At 39.1% G+C, this 22,359-nt stretch overlaps 1 protein-coding gene across 1 annotated transcript in view; it reads right to left on the bottom strand.

Moving 5' to 3' along the window:
* Positions 1–22,123, bottom strand: part of cpx (synaptic transmission protein complexin) — a 182,593-nt gene extending 160,470 nt beyond the window's left edge. Inside the window, 2 exon segments of the mRNA XM_089738903.1 lie at positions 7,092–7,121; positions 21,987–22,123. The gene's annotated coding sequence lies outside the window, so the exon portion shown is untranslated.
* Positions 22,124–22,359: the final 236 nt, after the last annotated feature.

Genomic DNA, 22,359 nt, shown 5'->3' with positions numbered 1-22,359 from the left:
ACTGCCGGTTTATTTGTTGTTAAGTGGTGCTCATACTAGTGCCTGAAGTTGATGTACAAGTTACATTTGTAAAATATCTGTACTACTTTTGAAGCCGGAAGTGCTGCTTACATAAACAAGATTGCACCTGTCTAGTTAAACAGTTAAGAATGCTATTTATTATACTTGGACTTTACAATTGTTTTTAATACCGTAATGACAACCCAGAGACCACAGACTAAAAAAGGTAAGCTTAAGGGAATAAATTTAAGTCAGCTTCAACCTAAGGCTAAAATATGTTACTACTTCGTGCCAATTAAGGACCAGAGTGGCAACACCAACCCATTTAAGCTCAAAGTTTGTCATGTCAGCAATACAGCAGGTATAAAGGGTAGACAAATATGGATTAAATTATTAAGGTAAGGAAATTATAATAAAACTAAAAATAGCCTGAGCATCAAACCCTTGTGCACAGCAAAAAGAGACGCTAAAGCTACATCGAATGAAACACGACCGATTTTTGTGTCTAAAAATGAGTTGAAAGTAGCACAGTGGATTACAGGACGGCTGACAGAAAGGTATTTAAAAAGTTAAACAAATGCCGCATTCGCCTCGGTCTCTTTGTTAACTCATTTTAAGTTCACGAGATTTTTTTGTAACTTTTACAGTCGAATTGCGAATTAAAACACATACTTTATATTGTACTACTTGTTTTTGTAGGTCCCACAACGAACTTCTTGTTACCATGACTTTTTTTTTAATTGCTTATATGGATGGATGAGCTCACAGCCCACCTGGTATAAAATGGTCACCGGAGTCACTCCTTTATAGCTAATACCCCACCAAACCATCAGTGAAGTCGGATAGTGCCCACGTTGCACTCTGTCGACTAATTGGGAAGCTTCCTTAGAGCTTTGTGCATAAATAAGGTCATTTTGTTTGTTAAAATGTTGTTCACTTGTAAAAAATTTCTCATCCGTAAACAAAATTTTCTATGACTTCCCTTTGCGTACCGCTTCAGTAGTTGTTTCGATTTTACCACTTTACTATTCTCTTTTAAATGATCAGTTAAGAAATGACCAGTACGTCTCTTATAGGCTGCAAGTCCTAAGTCATATTTTAAAATACGCAACATGGTTCTAGATGCTATATTCATCTCCCGAGATAAAATCTTTTGCTTTCGGACAGGATTTCTTCGAATTCTTTCCCTTACTGCTTTGACAACCTTTTTCGTACGAACACTACGTGGACGGCCAGATCTTTTTCTGTCACAAACAGAGGAGGTCTCATTGCGCCTATTAATAGCCCGGTACACAAACATTTTACTAATACTAAGCGTATGGAGAGTTTTAAAAATTGCATTTGGGTCCATACCTACTTTGTGTAATGCAATCACAGCCATTCGGTTCTCTTTATCACCCCACTCCATTTTAATATCGCAAAATATTGTACAATGTATTGGCGCCAAAATGAGAAAACTCAATGAGCACTCATATAAAAATGACAGATTCCAAATTCAAATGTAATATTTTGTTTATTTTTAATTGTAACAGTATTTATTGCCAGACTAAGTATATTTTATATAGATAGACTTTGATCGATTTAGATATTTTTTCAGAAATTTTGGTTGTAATTGAAGTATTTTTAAAATATCTTCAGGCATGCGGTGCTTAGGTATATATTCAACAGCCTGCCATCTAGACAACATCGTTTAAATACACAGAAAATCACCCCTCACCCTACTCTTAGTACCACTTCAGTAAAACTGAAAAGGCAAGTCGTAGAAATTAGTTGAACTTATCGTAGAGATTATAATTATAGGAAAGCGTATGTCCTATCTCGCTTTCTCGCTCGCACTCCTGGATTTTAATGGGTGTGACGTCATCAGTCGCTATGCTAGCCTGCACATAATTCTTTGCGTGGTAACCTAAATGTTTTAAATGACAGAAAAATCCAAGGTTTTATTAATCGAAATCGAAGGACTGGAACACTTTTCACGCTTCGTGTCCCCCTTAAAATTAAATTTACAAGTTTATCAAAACGTCATCGCGTCAGAGCGGTATCGCTCCGAAAGGCATTTCCTCAGAAGAGATACAAATAATTTAATTTTCAGTCGCCGCTGCGAGTCGACGCAGAGATACGTACATAAAGGACATTCCGGGGCCTGTCAGACGCACAAAGAACGACAATTAGCGGCCAGCACTCGCTTACAGACCTCGGGAACGTAAACAGCCAACTATTTAACTTATATGTCCACAGGTCAAAATTTTTACTAAAGCGATATATACACAGGACACTATTTACTGGTGATAGGACCTCTTGTAAGTCCGCACGGGTAGGTACCACCACCCTGCCTAATTCTGCCATGAAGTAGTAATGCGTTTCGGTTTGAAGCAGCCGTTGTAACCATACTGAGACCTTAGAACTTATATCTCAAGGTGGGTGGCACATTACGTTGTAGATGTCTATGGGCTCCAGTAACTACTTAACACCAGGTGGGCTGTGAGCTTGTTCACCCACCTAAGCAAAAAAAAAAAATCGATAACGGCACTGATCGTCGTATGGTCATCGCGAAAATAAGTTTACCGTTGAGTCTGATAATACGTGATTTCTAATGACGCCCGGCAACTGCTCATTATTCTTATAGTAGTTGTGTACTACTGACGTCTCCATAAATCTAATTATGCACAATGTCAATTGTTGTCTGCCTACCTCATTTACGAGGGATTACTAGCGATGTCGTCAACACGAAATAATCAAAAGTTACTGCTGAAAGATAGGTTAAAAATATCCAAGTATCTAACACTACATTGACTTGAATAAATATTAGTTATTAGTGTATTTAATCACACGCCGCGGCCCCAACCACCGCTAAACCGACCGAATCCGATACAAAACGAATCTAGCAAACATTTCTGAATGTCTCAAATAAAGGACATTGTCACGGACTGTCACTCGCACAAAGGACGATAATTAGCGAGAGTCGGTCCCCTGGCGTCATCGTGATTCTAGGCGGAGCACCGAAGGGAGTCGTTCTATTGTTACCTTTATCTAAGACGACTATTTTAAGGCTATTTTTCAAGAACTGTGTATTTTTTATGCCAAGATCAGATATTTGCGTTCTACCACCAGACAGTAATCTTTAAATATAAAAATGAATTGGTGCTCGTTAGTCTCGCTAAAACTCGAGAACGGCTGGACCGATTTGGCTAATTTTGGTCTTGAATTATTCGTGGAAGACCAGAGAAGGTTTAAAATGTAAATAAATATGAAAATGCTCGGGTTAAATAAAACAATTTTATTTTTCCTTTGATGTGTCCCCCGTCGGACGGATTCCTTTTGTTTGTTTTAAGTTTATTTTATGCAAAAGCTTAGGTCTTTTATTTATCAATTGAGGCACTACGAAGTCTGCCGGGTCAGCTAGTTTATTACTAATTTCATTTCCATTTTGCGTGGTCTCGGATAATTCGCGGTGATGTAAATGTGAATTGTATTTAATTTTGAACTAATTACTGAATAAGAACTTGCCACCGAACGGTGAGCAAATATCTCAGACAGCCTTTGAAAGACAAAACTAATAGTACGTACCTTATATAATTTTTTGTAAAACTTTAGCGGTCTATGAAAAATTCAAAATAGGGCTATAGCTAAAGTGTGGCACAGTTGTATGTCCAACTTTTTAAGATTTAGGTTATAATTTGTGATAGGTCTGTGCGACTCTGAGGGTACCACTGTCTTGCCTCTTTCTGTCACAAAGCAGTCGTGAGTTCTCTTTTAAAGAATCGATTAATCGTTATGCAAGATAATGGAGAGAGACTTCGTTCTCATAGGAGTTAACGTGGTTAAACTTGGTTGGTTAATATGATGTAGATCTTGAGCTTACATTCCCATACATTGTTGATCGAAGGTCACAAGACATTTGCTTAAAGATAATAAATTTAAGTCTGTAATACCCAAGTCTAATGATATTATTATCTTAGCAACGAAGCCAAGAAACACTCTTCATTGAATGAGCCAAGACAAAGTTATGATTGTGGAAATGGAAAGCAATTCATATGAAATTAATTTCGTTAAAGATCAATATATCAAGATCATTTAGCATTCTGAGAAACTTAGTGTAGGTATACTCCTAATTTATTTAGTAAGTCCTAGAGTCGGTAAGTATAGAGCTGGCACTCAGAGCTAATTACCGACATCAGGCATGTTGTAAGTTCCGTAATGATTAAATGCCTCAGGGCTTAGTTTTACTTGCTTGTTAATTAGTTTAAGCTTTGATGCGGTTTTCGCTTTTCGGAAAATGTTTGTGGGGCTTTCGAAAGCTCAGTTTTAATGTTATTACTACAAGCTTATGGATAATCCGTTTAATTTGATTCATTCAATGTTAATTGAACGAACCCGACTACATCTTAAGCAAACTGTTATAGATTTAGAAATACGTATATAATATTCCCTTATTGCTTCTAATCTACTTAATGAGATAAATTATCTATAATATCTTGATTGAGATCGAAAAAGTGCCTATTCAGCTTGAACTGTATTCTAGATTACCCAAGCAATGAGAGTTTTTAAATTTAACAAAACTCAATTGTTTTATTATCAAAAGTATTGCCAATAAGAAGGACTCTTATCAAAATAGTAACTTTTTTTGTTTTGTTTGTGCAATTTAATAGTTTCAAATAGAGACAGACAGACCACGCTGCAAGCTTCCAACGTCCAGTAAAATGACAAGGGAAGCACATTAGAAGCTTCATTATCGTTTCTCCAACTCACGCAGCAAAAAGCAATTTTTCATTTAGCAAACGGACTGCTTTATTGCACTCTAAGTTTTTCAGTTAAAAAACGATAAGTTAACAAAGGCTGCACGTGCGCTGTGTACTGTACAATTCAAACAATAAAACAGCGTTTTGTACAGCGCAGAACGCAAGTTTGATATGAAATGTGAGCAAATTACGAAAGTGGAAAATTGCAGTTGCCGACTCGCGTGGAACTCAAACGTCAGTGCTCGTGTATGGAATAAGGGGTAAGCGATAGCGATAGTGGTTACTTCATATTTTTAAATAGAAATTACCAATTAGTTTGGTTTTTCTATTGCTTTTGTAGGTAGTCTAACTCACAGCCCACCTGATGGTAAATTGTCACCGCGGCTCACGAACATCAGCATTTCCAGTAAAGCGAAGAGATTGCCTACTGCTGAATATTCTCCTCAAACTAGGTTTCAAAATGTAATAGTTGTTGGGAAACATCATGAGAAGAGGGCATTCTAAAGCTAGATGGTACGTACGTTGCAGAAATGTCTCTGGAAATGTACTGTGTATGAACGCAGTGGATCCAGGGAGTGTGGATGTACTCTGGTGGTTTGATGGTCAAAAGGAGATGCCGGGATCGTTTCGAAAAATGCCTTCAAGCTCTCCTCATCATCCTCCTCATCATCATAGGCGTCATCCGTAATTTGTGTTGCTTCTTATTACAAAGACCATACCACTGGTGGTAGAACCTCTTGTGAGTCCGCGCGGGTAGGTACCACCACCCTGCCTATTTTTGCCGTGAAGCAGTAATGCGTTTCGGTTTGAAGGGTGGGGCAGCCGTTGTAACTATACTTGAGACCTTAGAACTTTTATCTCAAGGTGGGTGGCGCATTTACGTTATAGATGTCTATGGGCTCCAGTAACCACTTAACACCAGGTGGGCTGTGAGCTCGTCCTATCATCTAGGCAATAAAAATAAATAAAAAATACTAAGTGGTTACTATCTTGTTCCTTTAACGACTTAGACAAGCAGTAACAATACTGATTGACTCAATAACCACTGAGTAAGCACTGGACCTGCTGTCAAATCTACGATTCTGATTACTGTTAGGTTTATGAGCTCGTCCTATCAGCTAAGAAATAAAAAAAATAAAAAAAATATCCATGTGTTGTGTAACTTGAACCAAACAACAAAATAAATAAAACAAGAATTACTTTGCGAGTTTTATCGTTTCTCTGTCGGCACTCCCGCAACTATGTTAATTGAATTACACGCGTACACGAAAATTTATTGGAAATTTACACACTTGAAATGATATAAGACCCGTATGCGTATAGCTTTAAGGTTTACTTTACCGTAACGTAATATACGTTTGAGTTTTATCGGCTATTGGAGGAACGTTACGATATTATTGTGTCGAGTCAGTAACGAAAATGGGTTTGAAGTTTTTTTAGGATTCATTTAAAATTATGCACTTTTAAATATATACAATACAATGCAATACTTAATTTTATAAAAATTTAGAAAACGAATTTGTGTTACGACATGCCTAAATCTATACTAATATTATGAAGCTGAAGAGTTTGTTTGTTTGAACGCGCTAATCTCAGAAACTACTATTCCGACTTTTAAAATTCTTTCAGTGTTAGATAGCCCATTTATTGAGGAAAGCTATATATAGGCTATACAGCATCACGGTAAGATCAATACAAGTGAAACACTAAAAATAATGTTTCAAAATAAGGGCTTAAATAGCTCCATAACATTCTACAATTCAAAAATAATTTCTTTCTACGTAAATGAAGTGGGGAGTAAAATTTAGCGTTATGCCAAAGTATTCTACGCGGACGGAGTCGCGGGCAAAAGCTAGTAATTAAAGAAGATTATATCTCTTCCTACTTTGAGATACTTCTGCACTACGTACGTAAACTTTTACTTTGTGTAGTCACTGGGCTAATATTTCTTACAAATCCACTGTATATTTCCAAGATTAGAAGAAACTCATGTTTCTTTATGAATAGTCATTTATCTGCCAATGCCATATCATTAAGCAAGTATTATATTATGCCATATCACTTAAAAAAGTAGGCAGCGGCTTAGCTCTGCTCCTGGCATTGCTGAAGTCCATGGGCAACGATAATCGCTCACCATCAGGTGGGCCGTATGCTCGTCTGCCTACAAGGGCTATAAAAATAACTCATTTTGGCAGCACTTTATTAGTCATTACTAGGTCTTAGTAGTAGCGTAGGATGAGGCACCGGGTGTACTCGTGTCGAGCCACTGTGCCGGTCTTCAAATCTCGTAAAAACTAACAATTTTATAATGAAATATAAAATATATGTTTAAGCTTAACGTCAAAAACTTACAGTACGATGAGAGTTCGGGCAGTCAATTACCTGAAACATAATTTCCAAGTATTAAATAATTATCGATCATACACAAAAATACTTTCACATTCTGATTAAAAATAATTCGTAGCACAGCTACTACGTAGACATTCTTGACGTAGACCCTCTACGAATTTAGTAGAGCATCACTACACGCAATAATATAAATTTGCATTGATTTACATAGCGTATGTATACGTATAGTAAGCATCGGTATAACCTCTTGACTTTTCAGGGTTAATTCCTTAAGACTCCTTAATATTTTTTTCAGTTTTCGCGAATCACAGATATATTTCAAACAACTGTTACATCTTAATCTCAACAACAACAATTAAAAACGTGAGATTAACCCGTAACATAACGACGCTTGAAAGGAAAACGTGACTAAGCGACAATAACTACTTTGTACATCAATTATAGGCAATAACCATATTCGATGCGCAAAAAATATATATTTCTAGGTCTATTAAAATCATTTCAATCCTACAGCCACTAGCTAGATTCTACTACAGCTAGATTCGTTAAAATAAGATTTGTTTTCAGGCATTTCAACTTTAAATTAGTCTACTGTAAAATTCACGCATTGTCGCTTAGTCACGTTTGCCTTTCAAGTGTCGATAAGTTTTTATTATGCTGAAAATCATTAAGCCAATCTGATACACCAGATAAAAAATCGATATACAAGTTGACACATCAGGAGTGCCATGGTGTGAGACTACATAGCTTTCTTAAGTAAAATGTCACTCGGCCGCGTTATATTGTATTACTTCGAGCACATGACAGGCTTGTAAGCTGAAAAATACTCATCGTTTCGTCACAACTTAAGGAACACTTATCTACATTAAAGAGTCATTACCCTTTGGGCACAGGTGTATCATATGTCGATTCATATTTCATGTATGGAAACTGTTAGCCTAATTTTTCTGTTGTCAACTTAAAAGTTGATTGTATTTTTTTTTTTATTGCTTACATGGGTGGACGAGCTCACAGCTCACCTGGTGTTAAGTGGTTACTGGAGCCCATAGACATCTACAACGTAAATGCGCCACCCACCTTGAGATATAAGTTCTAAGGTCTCAGTATAGTTACAACGGCTACACCACCCTTCGAACCAAAACGCATTACTGCTTCACGGCAAAAATAGGCAGGGCGGTGGTACCTACCCGTGTGGACTCACAAGAGGTCCTACCACCAGTATTGTCAACTTAAATGTTGATTGAAGTACTTTTTTATAATGATAATTTTCCAGCTCATTTTCTTCTACAAACGAGCAGCCCTTCTAGGGAGGGCCCTACTAGCTTATATTGCGCCCGAATGTTCCCCGGATATACTTTTGTCTTTATTGCATTCGTTTGACGAAAATGTTTCAACATAATGATATTTTAGGACTTTTGGTAATGTAAATGAAGTGAAGCTTTTTTGTGTGGATGTAGATCTTGTAAGTCCGCACGAGTATATACCACCACTCTGTCTGTTTCTACCGTGAAGCACTAATGGGTGTAGGTTTGAAGGATGGAGCAGCCGTTGTACTGTAAAAACTGAGACCTTAGTACTAATATCACAAGGTGAGTAGCGGCATTTACGTTGTAGATGTATATGGGCTCCGGTAACCACTAAACAACGTGTGGGCCGTGAGCTCGTCCACCCATCAGCTTCGTACTCACGATGTCGTGCCATCTCGTCCCGTTTTCAGCTACTCTGGGAGCATCGTAGATGGTGTAATCGAGGGTAATGCAGACCTAGTCAGACTAACGTACTATGACACTGTAGGTAATTTAAACATTTTTTCCAAATTTAAACTTTTTTAAACATTGCTTCCAAATTTAAACTTTTATTTTCAAACAGCTTTTGACAATACAGGCAAAGCTTTGAAATAATTGGTTGGTGCTCACAAACCGCTCACCGAACCTATCGACGCGTTCGGGGACCGGCGTGTAGTGGACCATGGAGTGTGGTCTAAATTAAAACATGTGGCGATTTAGATTTTTGTTTCAGGGATGTTTTTTTAAATATAACATTGTAATCAAATTTACTAATCCAATACTAAATTATCCATAAATCAGTTTTTAAAACTGAGTATATAAAGGGAGTGATGACCACATATTTACTAATGAGCATATAAGTCATGGTAAGCTTGTAAAAAATTGTATGAAGTCGTCGTGGCCTAAACGATAGAAGGCCTGGTGTGATCGTTTCGATGCGACTATACCCGTGTTCCAAGCACGTATACAGATACCTTTTTTCAAATGAAATACATACTTTCACGATGAAGGAATAACATCGTTGGCTAAAAATCAAAACTACAAAAATTCTAATTTGCGTAATGACTATACGATTGAGACATAGAATTCAAGTATCAAAGATGGGTGACGGCATTTATATTCTGATATCTATGGACACTAGTAGCCATTGAATGCCAGGTGTATCGTGAGTTCTTTCTCCAGTTTAAGCAACACTAAAAATCAATCCTCAAGAGTCAGTCGAGTGGTTTTGGTGTTGTTTTCATGACATTTAAAAAGGCTGTTATTCCGATGCAGAGATTTCATTGTTGAGGCTTAAAATGAACGACGCATTTACGGTATCTTTCATTACCGTGACAGCTTAACTCCTAATGAACTTTGGGGTAATCTGTTCATTTTTGTCATTAAGAAAACGCCTTTTGTATGTTAGTTTTTTAGCAGGGTGTTGTCATGCGATATGCATATAGTTTTTTAATCTTACGCAAATGCGATTACAAAGTAGTGTTATCGTACAAAAAAAATATTGGTATAAAGTTGAAACTATTCGCATAAAAATGATTTCTGATGAAACGATTTCTGATCATGAAGTCTTAAGTGGATCTAAGAATGTTCTAGTAAAATCATAGTCATCAACGGCAAAATTTACAAAAATAATATTGCCTATACCTTGTACCACACGCCCGACCACGAGTGCGCTACTCAGACGCCAATTATCGGTTAATCGAATGACGCCCCATCGAGGCCTGTCCTCTGTAAATGGAACCTCCGTCTCGAGGGATTTTCGAACTTAACACGTAAGCCATAAAGTCGCTATAACAAGGTCCCTGGATGTTTAACAAGAGCTAGCAAGATTACAAAGGACTTAAGACCTTATTATATCGGTAATGTGACTGCATTTCGTGAAAGCTTCGATTTCGGAAAATGGTTGTTAAGTTGCAGTTAGAAAATAATCCGTCAAATGCTTTGAAAAGGTTTATACAGTGGATTTTGTATAATATATTTTTATTAAACAAATAAAAGTAGTTGTAATTACTTAATTTTATTAGTTCACGATGGTTGATTTATACAAACCACACTCGGAATACTTATAATAGCCTTCTGTAGCAGGGAGCGTTTGGGGAATGGCGCCCCTATGTTATTAATTTAACACGTAGTGAGCAAACTGTAAGCACTCCCGCACACACCAGACATCCTCTACCGAGTACTGCGTTTCCTGAGTAAATACAAAGCCAACACAAACTACTAGTATGATGAAGGAATAACCTTGTGTACCAAATAACCAGGTATAATAGAATTAAATATTTTTCCATACGTACGAGTTCTAGGACAATATTGAATTTAAATGGATTTGCGCCTCAACTATCCGATAGTTTGAAAGGTGGTATACTCGTTTTGCATGAGCTTCGGCCTCAAACCACGTCACAACATTGAGGCAACGGCATTGAGTCCGTCTGTTCATTAACAGCAAATACCACTGCAATACCTAACTGACATCTACTGGTGGTAGGTCATATTGTGAGTCCGCACGGGTGGGTACCACTATTCTGACTATTTATACCGCGAAACAGTAATGCGTTCTGGATTGAAAGGAAAGGCAGCCGCTATATCTATACTAATCTATACTTATTACTTATATAATATTATGAAGAGGAAAGATTTGTTTGTTTGTATTGAATAGGCTCCGAAACTACTGAACCGATTTGAAAAATTCTTTCACTGTTTGGAAGCCACATTATTCTCGAGTGACATAGGCTATAATATTTTTTTGGAAAAATTAGGGATCCTTACTCCAATAATGTAACCCAAGGTGTCAAAAAAATTACCTAAAATATTATTTACATCGCGTGCCGTGCGAAAACTATTGATGATAGAATAAAATAATGTAATACGAATTTGTAGAATACATTATTATTTACAAAAAGTGTTGCGACAGCATATGTATAACTATTATAGTTATGCCACAATAAGTGTTCTTTTAGTTAAGAAAATAAAACAACGTCAAATATCGTTGAAATTTTTGTTAAAGACCCGAGCGGAGACGGAGCGGGCAGCTAGTCTAAAATACAACTGATTTTGACCTCATGCCTCAAGGTGGGTTGGTTTTACGTTATTTACGCTATCACTTCTATAAGCTGCGGTAACCTATAAACCACTTAACACCAGGTGTACTGTGAGCTCTATCACCAATCGACGCAATAAAAAAGCTTAATTTAGCTTACGTGTAACTCAAATTATACTTTCCTTCGCTTGACTCATTAGCGTAATTTTAAAGGACGATTTAAAAAAAATGAACAAGTGTACTAATTGGGCACCTTTGTACTGACACGAAGCGACTCCAATTAATATTCGTTTGAGGGATCCGACGAACCCGCAAATTATGGAAACAACTTAATAACATAATTACCTTGTAATTAGTAATATTTCACTTCGGCGACACGTAAACACAGGCAGAACGATTCTGACATAGAACATTAATTGATTTATGTGTTTATGAAAAACAACAAATCCAATTAGTCAATTTGTGGTCTGATGCCTTTTCTAACTTTGAGGACCATTTTCGATACACGTGCTGCTTAGAACCTTTAAAATCAGGACCTTTATTTTATTTATTTAATATATTTTGTACACACAGCTGTTAGAAAAAACACGACAATTAGGATACAGAGTACCAGGGTACTACTTATTTCTTGTTGAAATCTCTTCCAGTAGGCCCGCAAAAGGAAAGAAGAATTAGGAACACAAACCTAGTGCATACAGTAAACATTACATATAATAATATATACATATTACAAGATACAAAACAATATATATATACATACTTTAGTGAAATTTAATTCATCAAATCTTTTTGTGAAATGGATATTCAGCCAAAACTATTTCGCGCGATTTATGTATTGTATGTTCTGGTGGAACTTTGTTTGTTTGTGATATTTTAGGCTTTAGACAAATTTATCCGCTGAACTGGATTATATACTGTAATAACACCTCAGACAGGACGGTTGCATTGACGTTGTGATGTATTCGATACGATAGCCCTGAAATTCAATTCTTTTTTTTTTCTCCTACCTAAGCTGATAGCCTTGAGAGGCTATATCAGCGTCGCCTTAACTAGTAGGTGAGCTTACGGGGCTCAAACCTGATGACGTTGCTAACACGAACCCTAGCAAGAGCCGTGCCTCGCAGAATCTACCACCGGATCGGAAACGCGATCCACTGAGAAGATCCGGCGAGAACTCAGTGGGCTAATTCAGTTCCAACGGACCTTGGAACCGTTCTTATCAACAGAAATATAGGGCTTAGCGGGGTACACTAAGGCATTATATAAACCAGTTCCAATTGTAAATTGCGGTGCAAACAATGCTAGAATAGGAACGGCGCATTCTCGCACAATTGTTCGGAAGCCGAGATTGGAGAGTGCAGCGTCGCTTCGAATAATGACAGAGCCAATAAAACGTAAGATTTATTCCATTGTGCTGAGAGGAGCGGGTAGCGGAAAGACGATCTGATCATAATCTTTTTATACGTGTATTTAGTTTATGTAAAATTTAGTAACCAATATATCTGTACCAATTGAAAAATTAAAACAAAATAAATAAACTTTAAAAGTTTTATTACTATTATTATTATTATTTACAATTACCAAATATATTTCCACAATCAAAATCACATATAAGTAGAAAGTGAACAGAGAAGAGAAATTTAGAAATTTAAATTACAAAAAAAACAAAAGCAACACAATACGATACGATTTTAATGTATTTAAACAAGATGAAAATAACGAACGTGAAATTAAATCGTAAACTCAGTTTTAACTAAATTGAAATGCTGACACCAAACCGTGTTGGCGCATGGCACACCCTACTACGAACAGGAATAGTATTTTTTTATAACGTACTGCGCACTAACTCACGAATGAGAATAGTTCTCCAGCGATTGGCCACATGAATGCAGAAACGATACTTTCCGTTTTATGTGAACAATTTTATGATGTAAACAACAAGAATGTGTAAATCCATACTCGTTATCTCTCATTTCTTGATATTGACAATGCCATTGATGACTTTTACGCTGGTACTGGCAGACTTTGAAACTTAAAATTCATTTAAAAACTAAAACCTAAATCATAGTGATCTAAAAAATCATAAACTGATGTTTTCACACACACATACACAAACATTTAGATCTGACTAGGAATTGAATTCGATCCTCTGTGAAGCTATATGCTAGTAAAGCTAACCGGACATAAAACACTGAGGCGATCACGACAGTATCAAGTCCGCTCCGCTCATAACCCAGCCCTCTGTCCAGGCAAATAAAATATATTACTGTTGAACACCCGGCTCAGAAGCGGTAGAGGCGTGTTTGCAAAATCACATAGATTTAATTTTTTATCAATTCTACCATTTCAAAGCTCAGACTTATTTGAGCTTTCATTGTTATAGAAGAATGGTGCTCATCGAGAAAAGTGTTTCCTTTTCTTCTTACCCAAGATTTTCACATAGCATTATACCTTAAATTGAGGTTTTTTTATTGCCCTTGTAGGCAGACTAGAGCATGCGGCCCACGTCATGGTGAGTAGTTACCGTCGCCCATGGACTTCAGCAATAATAAGGACAGAGCCAAACCGCTGCTTACCTAGGTAAAATAAAAATTAAAGTAAATGCGCAAATTAGATAATAATAATACGAGATATGCTTACAGCTTCAATATTAGCACTGTGACTATTTGTTAAAGCAAAGGAAATGTTAATGTTTATTTTAATAATTAAATAAAAATTTTACAATTAACATTTGCGATACATTAGCAGCTTATTTATGAGATATCAAAACTAGGAAAGGAAATCCTGATCTTTATGTTAACGCTCTAGAGTCATAGAAAGCAGTAACCAAATTGAAATAAATTTTGCGAATTGATAGTGCGAATTATAATGCCGCGTGGGTATCTCTTGGTTATTTCTGCCGCGTAGCTGTAATTCTTACGCCGGTTTCAAGGCTGGGAATACCGTTACATTACGGTATACCGTTGTATCTTAAAGTAGATAGCGTATCTACATTGTAGTATTGGTGGACTTCCTAAATCACTTAACACCAAATAGACCATATTTCCTGAGGATTATTCAATTACAAGTAAAACAATGTCCTAATGTGTATGAGCTATCAACACGTCGGAGATAATCCGAGGCGCCCTATTGTTCCGAACATACAAGATGTTTTCGATCGACCGTGACGCCGCGTCGCGACACTGACCCAGCGAGGAGGCGCCGCGACGCTCCGGCGCCTCCCACCTACGTGATTATTAAAACGACCCACTTTGACTATTCGTTTGGAAAAAATTTTGATATTTTCCGAGCCTAATAATGTCGTTGGGCTTTTGTGTAAGCTTTCAGTACACTTTAATAAAGTTCTGTGAAGATCGAAAACAATTGATCATTTTAATAAGCGACTTCAAATAAACAAGAAGAATGTCCCTAATTCGAAGCATACGTTGAACGTTTCAGAATATTCGAATGGTTCAACTTTTTTAGGTAATAGATTGATAATTATGGATAATTTAATTCATACTTCATACTAAAGCTATATACATCGCCGATTCTTTCCAAAGTTAAAATCTCTTAACTAAACTTCTGTTTTTTTTTTGTTTTAGATGGGTTAATGAACTCACAGCCATCCGGTGTTAAGTGGTTACTAGAGCCCATAGACATCTACAATGTAAATGCGCCACCCACCTTGAGATATAAGTTCTAAGGTCTCAAGTATACAGCGGCTGCCCCACCCTTCAAACCGAAACGCATTACTGCTTCACGGCCGAAAATAAGCAGAGTGGTGGTCCCTACGCGTGCGGACTCACAAGAGGTCCTACCACCAGTGATTACACAAATTACAATTTTGAGGGTTTGACTTTTATTACACGATATAATCTAATATGTTATAATCTAATAGTAGTTTTTTTATGTCTGTCTGTTCGTGTTCAGTGTCTACGCGTGTCGTTTATCCAATCACATAATTCTTATTTCACTTCCAATATAATATAGTTCAGTGCCACTAAAACTCGATACTTGACAGATATCGTTTCAACTGGTTAGTTAATTGCATATAATTATATACTAGATGATGTGTCTTTAAAGCGGTTAGTTGCCCTCAATTAAGCAAAATAGTATTATTATTCGCCAATAGATGTCGGGAAGAGTTGATTATTGAAAACACGAATAAAACGACATTTTCTGAAAATCCCGAAAATCCCCCGAAATCCCCTGTATACTAAATTTTATGAAAATCGTTGGAGCCGTTTCAGATTATATATGTATATTTCGGCGGCGGCGGCGGGGATGGCTGAGCGGTAGTTTCCGTTATCACTCGTATTTGGTTGAACTCAGTTTATAAAAAGTCAATAAAACCTTTTGAATAATAATTATTGAAACTCAACACACACAACTTTCACAATGACAGGATAAACCGACAGTTTCGTTGCACATACCGACAGACCGACTGACTGACTGACTGACTGCCAGAGATTCACTGACTGAGACGGACCGAATGACTGTCTGACACGGAATGCCACGACTCTGTCCACGTACCGCCATTTTATAACTGTGGCGTTACGGAGTCTACCCTTCATTTTGTGATATTTATCAAAACAACATTTCATCATTTAAAATAATAATCAAAACCACCGTCTTAATATTACTAAAAGACGTCAACCACGACACGGCCATTCTGTCACTTTGACGTTTGTGTATCGTTGATATTCCGAACTATTGACCCGGATGCGACACGGCCATCCTGTGTTACACACGTCCTCGTGTGTTAATCTGAAACAAAAGCCAATACCGCACAGTATCATTCACGCTCGGCCATATCTGACCACTCTACTAAAATAAAAGTAGTGATTTACTACTGCTGCAAGTTCTCCCCGTACAATTCATGTACACAGTAACTAAGTCATCCCTGTGACTACAAGTGTTCAATGATAGTCATCCCTGTGACTACAAGTGTTCAATGATAGTCATCCCTGTGACTACAAGTGTTCAATGATAGTCATCCCTGTGACTACAAGTGTTCAATGATAGTCATCCCTGTGACTACAAGTGTTCAATGATAGTCATCCCTGTGACTACAAGTGTTCAATGATAGTCATCCCTGTGACTACAAGTGTTCAATGATAGTCATCCCTGTGACTACAAGTGTTCAATGATAGTCATCCCTGTGACTACAAGTGTTCAATGATAGTCATCCCTGTGACTACAAGTGCTCAATGATAGCCATCCCTGTGACTACAAGTGCTCAATGATAGCCATCCCTGTGACTACAAGTGCTCAATGATAGTCATCCCTGTGACTACAAGTGCTCAATGATAGTCATCCCTGTGACTACAAGTGCTCAATGATAGTCATCCCTGTGACTACAAGTGCTCAATGATAGTCATCCCTGTGACTACAAGTGCTCAATGATAGTCATCCCTGTGACTACAAGTGCTCAATGATAGTCATCCCTGTGACTACAAGTGCTCAATGATAGTCATCCCTGTGACTACAAGTGCTCAATGATAGTCATCCCTGTGACTACAAGTGTTCAATGATAGTCATCCCTGTGACTACAAGTGTTCAATGATAGTCATCCCTGTGACTACAAGTGTTCAATGATAGTCATCCCTGTGACTACAAGTGTTCAATGATAGTCATCCCTGTGACTCACATATCAACAGTCATCCCTGTGACTCACATATCAACAGTCATCCCTGTGACTCACATATCAACAGTCATCCCTGTGACTCACATATCAACAGTCATCCCTGTGACTCACATATCAACAGTCATCCCTGTGACTCACATGTCAACAGTCATCCCTGTGACTCACATGTCAACAGTCATCCCTGTGACTCACATATCAACAGTCATCCCTGTGACTCACATATCAACAGTCATCCCTGTGACTAATCAACAGTCATCCCTGTGACTAATCAACAGTCATCCCTGTGACTTAATCAACAGTCATCCCTGTGACTCTAATCAACAGTCATCCCTGTGACTCTAATCAACAGTCATCCCTGTGACTCAAATCAAGAGACCTTTTATGAGAACCATCGCATATAGATTTCTCGACAAGAGAACATTCGGCACCAAAATCCAAATAAAAATAATACGACTCACCAGAATGTTCTCATTTACCAAAAATACTCGATATTACACAGCTACCGGCATGTCGCTCCGCTCGGCCGGTGAATAGTTGACCAATCGAGCGCCGACAGACGGCGCTTGCGTCCCATATCTCGTATTGACTGCAGCAATCACGTGTTGATTGCGACACGGTCTTCCTGACTGTACACGTCCTCGTGTGATGGTTAACCTACAATCAAAAACATTCACGAGAACACTTGTTCCGCTCGATCCCTCCTGACTACACTTTACGACTTATCGGAAAATTTAAAGTCATCAAAGCTTTAAACTGTTTTAATACCATTTTAACCAAATGAAACAATAGGGTATACAAAGTTCATTATTCAGCAGCCAGAGCACGTACCACAGTCGTTCATCAAACTTCAAATTTACTCTGTACAAATCAGGCATAGCTTACAGGAACTCAGATCAAAGAAAACTTTCGAGTAAAAATATCTAACGCCACGGCTCTCCAGCCGACCAGCAATCGCAATTGCCCTCATGATGCGCATCCACAGCGTGGATCGCCCGTGTTCATCACCCGCTGACTACACACGATGGTCTTTATAGACCCCGACCTCCGCCAGAGCCAAACGCGCACCGCGCACCCACGGACTACTTGAGTTGCCTCAAGAGACACCGATTTCTACAGAGCTACGACTACGTAATAGCTACTGGTACGGTCGAACACAATACAGCCGATAGACTATCCTTACTCGAGTTTTCACCACAATTTAAGCTTGCTCTTCATCATCATCATTTACATCAACCTCGACTGGTATGTGTCATGCTGGCATTTTTCTTAGCCTATCGTGTGGGTATTTGTAAGTACGTTTTGAATTTAAAGCTTTCAATGTGTAACGGTCACCATCCAATACTTCAACTACTTTAAACGGCCCTTTAAACTTCGTATCTAATTTCGTTTGATTATGCTCTTCGTTTTAATGTGTGGACGAGCTCACAGCCTACCTGGTGTTAAGTGGTTACTGGAACCCATAGACATCCACAACGTAAACGCACCACATACCTTGACATAGAAGTTCTAAGGTCTCAGTATAGTTACAACCGCTGCCCCACCATTCAAACCGAAATACACCACTGTTTCACGGCAGAAATAGGCAGGGTGATGGTACCCGTGCGGTCGATGGCACTATACGGAGCACCCGTCTGGTGCCACGTCCTTACCCACGAGAACGTCGCCGGGCTGTGACGCCGGCAGCGCGCGATCGCAGTCAGAGTAATTCAAGGATACCTCACAGTCTCCTACGAGGCGGCGCGCCCTAGCGCAAGTGTAGCCGGAGTGCGGAGGCTCCAATCTCGGCAGTCCGTGCTGGAGGCGTGGTCTCGTCGTTTGGCAGACCCGTCGGCCGGCCTCCGTACCGTCGAGGCGATCTGCCCGGTTCTCGCGGACTGGGTGGGCCGCGACCGCGGAAGTCTCACCTCCGGCTACCTGTGCAGACTCACAAGACATTTTACCACCATGCAAACTTCTTACCGCAACAAATCTTACCAGCCCCCACGCAAACTACAATTTTACGGGTTCCACCTCCACTTGCCTTAATTTCTTGCAATAGCTTGTTACGTGTCGTATTTCCGCTAGTAAATGCCATGTGATAAATCGAGAGTCAACTGGGCAGCATGAGCCAAAACGTAAGATGTGACGATTTCTTCGTGGCTCAGATCTTCCATCCAGGTAACAGAGACGTTATTACACGACTTACGTATGCTGCATTCACGCTCTTGTGGCGTACCACTACTAGTATTCTGATCTGCATCATGTTTTTTTTGCTGTACTTCGAACATGTTCAAACACGTCACGCCAGTGAGAGTAGAGTCCTGATCCCACTTCTGATGTCGGCGGCAGCGGCAGGGATGGCTGAGCGGTAGTTTCCGTTATCACTCGTATTTGGTTGAACTCAGTTTATAAAAAGTCAATAAAACCTTTTGAATAATAATTATTGAAACTCAACACACACAACTTTCACAATGACAGGATAAACCGACAGTTTCGTTGCACATACCGACAGACCCACTGACTGACTGACTGACTGCCAGAGATTCACTGACTGAGACGGACCGAATGACTGTCTGACACGGAATGCCACGACTCTGTCCACGTACCGCCATTTTATAACTGTGGCGTTACGGAGTCTACCCTTCATTTTGTGATATTTATCAAAACAACATTTCATCATTTAAAATAATAATCAAAACCACCGTCTTAATATTACTAAAAGACGTCACCACGACACGGCCATTCTGTCACTTTGACGTTTGTGTATCGTTGATATTCCGAACTATTGACAAGGATGCGACATATATATTAATATACAAAAATTGCTCGTTTAAAGGTATAAGATAAGATTTACTGATAGTCCTCGAAGAACGTAGCCAGAATCACTAGTCGTTAAACAATTCAAGATATCGATTAAGACATTCTCAAAAACGTCTACAAATGATTCTTGTGGCTGTTATTTATCACTGAACAGATCCGAATAGATCCGATAAGATCCTGAGCTGCACTAACGGCTGCTTCAAGATAATCTCACGTGTATCCGACGAGCTCCAAACAACAACGCCGGCACCGTCGCCGCGTCGCTCCGTCGACCAGTGACGCGGTGGACAGGCTCTGTGTGCTTAGTCCGAGTTTTTTAAGGTTCTCGATCGCGTAAAAGTTAACTCTAATTTGTACGGAGTTAGAAAGTTTGCTACGTTTGCCGCTAGGGGCGCTGTTTCAATTTCACACTAATTTGAGTGAACTTTTACGCTATCGAGAACGTTTTACGTTACGAAACGAGTCCAATGGTAAAAACTCGTTAATCACTTACGATCAGATTGACTTCACACTCGACCATCGTCAATAGCATTTCTACTCATTTGTCATTTTACTTTTGATAGAGCGGTTGCTGTCGCTGCTTTGATAGCAGATACAACGCCACTCATGACTTACTCTCACTTCCTCCCTCTGATTTCCGAACGATGGACAACTGCTTTATGAGGTTACTAGAAATTTTTATGGAAAGCAGTCGACGTCGCCCCAAACACGTCATTTCGGATCCTCCCGATCCACTAACGGTGCTTTTAGGTACCTCAAGCACCGGTCACCGTTCTCGTCGAACCCGTCGCTTGCGACGAAGGCCTCGACGAGTAAATCAACCCTCAGACACAGCCCACTGAGTTTCTCGCCGGATCTTCTCAGTGGGTCGCGTTACCGATCCGGTGGTAGATTCTGCGAAGCACGGCTCTTGCTAGGGTTTGTGTTACCAACGTCGTCAGGTTTGAGCCCCGTGAGCTCACCTACTAGTTAAAGTTCCGGTGAAACAGCTTCTCAAGGCTATCAGCTTAGATAGGAAAAAAAAAGATTTTTTTTGATATTAAAACGGAAAGCTTTATAAAAGCGAATGCCATAACCGGAAGTGTAATTGGATGAAAATTCTAGAACGTTATGTAAACTGAAGGGCCAGGGAGGCTCCGAGCCGTTAACAAGCCTACAGCCGGCGTCGTTTGCATAATTCCATGCTTTTACACTTCTCTATAATAATATTATGTTCTGGGAAATTTAATTGATACGGCTGTGTCGGTTGCCGCTAAGTGTCATTGGGGGTTTCTCGTTTCGAATTATTGGCCAACAAAATATAATAGAACCTACCACGCGTTCCAGTTTGCAGGATGAGGCAGTCGTATTGCAATAGTGACTACAACCTCACGTCTCAAGGTGAACTTCATGGGGTACTTAACACGAAACAATATTTAGTTATACTACCTAAAATTATTATACCACACCTTCATTGTATCATTTAAATATTAATAAATATTAAAGTCGAGGTAATAATTATCATTGGTGTTCTGAGCCCACATGCGTACGTAGTACCGTGCTGATTGCAGTTGGTGAGTCTAAAGTACAATTGAGATTTCGAACTTGTGTCTTTGAGTAGGCTCCGGTCACCAAGTCTTGATGTCCGTGCACCTCAATACCAGCTGAACACGAGTCATTCTCCTCTTACTCGTCCTAGGGCAACATTAAAAAAAACGAAATTGAACAATCTTGATGCTTTAACTCAACTTTTTATTTATTGCTTAGATGGGTGGACGAGTCACAGCCCGCCCGATGTTAAGCGGTTACTGGAGCCCATAGACATCCACAACGTAAATGCGCCACCCATCTTGAGACATAAGTTCTAAGGTCTCAGGTATAGCTACAATGGCTGCCCCACCCTTCAAACCAAAACGCATTACTGCTTCACGGCAGAAATAAGCAGGGTGGTGGTACCTACCCGCGCGGACTCTCAATAGGTCCTACCACTAGTAATTACGCAAATTATAATTTTACGGTTTGATTTTTATAACACAATGTTATTCCTTCACCGTGGAAGTCAATCGTGAACATTGGTTGAGTATATACTATTTCATTAGAAAAATTGGTACCCGCCTGTGATTCGAACACTAGTGCATCGCTCAACACGAATGCATCGAACGACTTACCCTTTAGGCCACAACGACTTCACTACTAATAATGTCACACACTTCACTTAACTAATAATTGATTTGCTGAGCAAGAAAGCCTTAAAAAATTACTATATGATTGTAATGTGTCGATGTGTCGTGGTGCGCATCGTCCTACAGAATGGCCCATTCTAAGGCCGTTCACACTACTACCGATGCTGGCTAAAGCAATATCGTGCACGGATCCCATCATCACATTACATAATTCATTGGTTCCGTGCACCCCACACCCCGCACCCCACACCCCGCACGCCGAGGGTCTTCGGCTCTGCTGCTGAAACATTAACGAAACAGCAGGGCTGCCTATTTATAGTCACAATCGATTGCAACGTGTTCGTAAAACAATATAATA

The sequence above is a fragment of the Bombyx mandarina genome, chromosome 26 (assembly GCF_030267445.1).
Source record: "Bombyx mandarina strain Sakado chromosome 26, ASM3026744v2".
Taxonomy (NCBI): Eukaryota; Metazoa; Arthropoda; class Insecta; order Lepidoptera; family Bombycidae; genus Bombyx; species Bombyx mandarina.
This window is presented reverse-complemented; position numbering and strand designations above follow the sequence as displayed.